Source organism: Zingiber officinale, chromosome 5B, assembly GCF_018446385.1.
Source record: "Zingiber officinale cultivar Zhangliang chromosome 5B, Zo_v1.1, whole genome shotgun sequence".
Classification (NCBI taxonomy): domain Eukaryota; kingdom Viridiplantae; phylum Streptophyta; class Magnoliopsida; order Zingiberales; family Zingiberaceae; genus Zingiber; species Zingiber officinale.
The window spans coordinates 27453658-27457292 of NC_055995.1; positions in this window are offsets into that span (position 1 = coordinate 27453658).

Consider the following 3635-nt stretch of genomic DNA (forward strand, 5'->3'; position numbering starts at 1 on the left):
AATTGTTTTCCACCTTTGAACTTCATGAATCTCGAGTTGCAGAGCCCAATGGAGTAGAGAAGACTAGTCAGAACATTACATTAAAGGCAAAAATAAACGGTTATGACTCCGAAGCCTCAGTCGACGAATCCCAAGCGACACTACTGGTAAGACGCTTCAATAAATTTTTTAAATCTAATAAATTTAGATCACAGACAAAGAGGCATCAGCAAAGAAAAAGGACGGTTCGTTGCTACAACTGCAACGAAGAATGACACATCAAGGATGACTGCCCGAAACTGAAGAGCAAACAGAAAGAGAAGAAAAAGACAAAGCACAAGAACCTGAAGGCTACTTGGTCAGATTCGTCATCCTCCGAATCAGACATCGAAGAATTCTCCGGGTTAGCTATGATGGCTAACCATCTTCTCGAAGATGACTCAAGCTCCGAGATGATCATAGATGAAGGGGGAGGAACATCATCAGAAGAAAGCGACGATGAAGGGGGAGCATCACCGAGTCAGGTAAGTCAGGTACGCAATCTAACTCCGACTCAGTCTTTTCGCTTTATTAAGTCTCTTTCTAAAGACTTATTCAAATTAGAAAAAGAAAATGCTGAATTAAAATTGAAATTAGCAAAAGCATGTCCACTTGAGATGTACGATAATTTAAAATCAGAAAATAATAATCTAAAATTAGAAATTAAGAATTTAAAAACTGATGCATGCTTAAATAGATTTCCAAAATCAAAAGTTAGAATTTATGAAAAATTGAATTGGTACATTAGAAATCATTAGGATCAACTTAGAAGAGTGCCCAAAAACTATGTACCCCCTAAATTTTTGAATAACCCTGTAGGAAGGAACCTCTATTGGGTTCTGAAATCTGTGCTAAATTAATTTATTTAATTAAAAGCTTACAGCGAGAAAATTAAACTTTGAGTTTCTTTATGGAAGCTTTGTCTAAAGAAGTGGTTGTTGCTCCAATAGCCAAGAAGGTCTAGTGCCTCGCCACGACCTGGAAGCTGAAATATTGAAATAAAATGTTTAATTAACTTTCTGAAAAAGTATTAAACTAGAATTAAATAATGTTTTGAAAGTTTTTTTTTAACATTTTTTTTGGAAAATTCTAAAAATTAATTTTTTTACTTAGAAATTCATTAGAATTTTTTTTTCTTTTCTCTGGAAAATTCTGAAAATTCATTTTGACTCAGAATTTTTTTTCTAAAAATTCATTTTACTAAGAATTTTTTTTAACTTAAGTATTTGCTAAATACCTAAGAATTTTTTCATTTTTGCTGTGATCAAAGGGGAAGAGAAAAGTACAAGTTCAGGGGGAGAGGTTTTTTTTAATTTTTATAAAAAACTCCTAATTAATTAGTTGCAATTATGTTCATTGCAAATTTGTGCTTAACATGTTAGTTTAGTAATTTTCTTTTAAAAATTACTTTTCTGTCTATTTTTTACCCTAACCTGAACTTGGGTTGATGCACATCAAAAAGGGGGAGATTGTTGGTCCCCGTGGGTGTTTTGATGTGATCAACCAAGTTGGTTAGGTCCTGCTTGTGTTTGATCCCTGTGTCTAAGTGTGCAGGAACTTAGGAGCGCAGGAAGTCGAGCGGAAGACGCAGCTAACGAGAATGACGGCACGGGAAGGGAGCCGACGGGCTCGGTGCGTCTGAAGGACGAGAGAGCTGCGGAAGAGTACACCGGTGGGCGAGAAGAACATGTGCAGCGTTTGAGGGACGTTAAGCCGGGGAGGAAGACTGCTCGAGGAAAAGGCCGGAAATTGGGTTCGGGTGAGCCCTATTTTGGTTGGCCGAAATTACCCAAAAGAACGGAGCGTCGGAAGCTGAAGCAAGTAAGCTGGAAAAAAAGCAAGCCAGCTTGGAGGCGACTCCATCAGGCTTGGAGGCGCCTCCAACTTGAAGGCGCCTCCAGTCTTATTGGAGGCGCCTCCAACTGGTCAAAATGACCGTTTCAAGCTGCGGATAAAGTCTTATCCGCTCACCCCTTGGAGGCGTCTTGGACCTCTATTGGAGGCGCCCTAGACCCTCGAGATCATATTTCCAGAGGCTATTTAAAGGCCCCTGGAGCTAGGAATTCATCATCAATTGAGTATTCAACTCTGTAAGCAATTCCTAGCAATAGTTCTGAACTGTTAGAGTGTAAAAGGCTTCTCTGCCTTCAGTAAAGGAGATCTTTTCTAGTGCGCTTTTCACCGCCCTGGATTAACAACCTCCTTGGTTGTAACCAGGTTAAATTCTGTCTCTAATTTATTTCTGCCTTTGCTTTTACTTTTATTATTATTGCTATCTGTTTGAGTTGAAAGATGAGGAGGGTATACTTCATTTTTTCAGGAGCAATTCACCCCCCTCTTGTCGGCCTCCGCTGCAGCTACACTAGGTACACAGATCAGATAAGGTATAAAAAACCTAGGTCCTGAACATAATAAAGCATGGTTATGTCACTACCCCTATAAGCATGTATAATCAGGTAGGTACTAACATGAAGTTCATAACAAGTAAATAAAACAAGCATGTAACAGGTATCGGGTAGTGACCAACCGATGCAGATAAGAAACATAATCATTACTATTTGTTAAAAACACTACTATGCATATCAAATGACATATCTAAAAAGATAAGTCAAAGTACCCGCCTCCAATAGAAAAGTCCAATCCAGTCCAAATCCGACGTCGAGATACTCATCTCGCGTCAAAGTCCCGTGTCACTAATATATATACATTTTTATTTAGCTACAACTTAAATGAATAGCTAAACAAAATCCTTAAGGCTAAATTAGGGTAAAACCCTACAATCCAATCACCTAGTAATTCAATTTATCCCTAATTCAATACATATACCTAGGTTAACATTAGTTACTAACCTAACTATCAATCATCAATAACAAGATCCAAACCCTATACCTTACCTCAATTCACAGCTGATAAGGTTGCTGGTTGGAGTGCTGCCGGCAAGGAAACACTACTAGAATCTACCTCTCTGCCCTGATCAACTTGTTGTCCACCAACCGGGTACCCTAGTACACAGAACCTCACCTCCTGGAATTCTTCCCTTCTGTTCGGTTCAAGGTGGAACTAAGAAATAGAGATCACTAATCCAAAACAACACGTAGCAATCATACCCTAGTAGCTTACTGATGGAAACAACCAGGGATGCTTACCGTGTGTGAAATGGAAGCTTGAGCACAAGACAATAGATCCATGCCAGTGATGACCAAAACTAGGGCACGGATAGGCAGTGGCTCGTAGAGGCAGATCTGGTGATCGACGACAGTGCTAGGGCACTGGTGAGGTCGGTTTGTAGCGGCATCAGCGCTGCTCCGTGCGGGAAGAGGGTGGCACCTAGGCACCGGCGGTAGCCTTCGGCGTTCAGCGGAGAGGCGTCGACGCGAGGAAAGGGTTCGGTCGGCAGGGGCTCGCAGCGAGAAGGAAGGATCGACACCGGCGCTCAGCCTCATCTCGTAGCCGCAATCACGGCTCGAGCAGGGAGAAGGGCGACGATGGAGATAGGGAAGAAGAAGAAATGGGGGAAGAGGAATCGGGAAGGCTGCTTGTGGTAGTGAGTGAAGGAGAGAAATAAAAGGAGAGGAAACCATCGTCGTGCGGTTAGGGCAGAGATCGGCGTGAGAAGA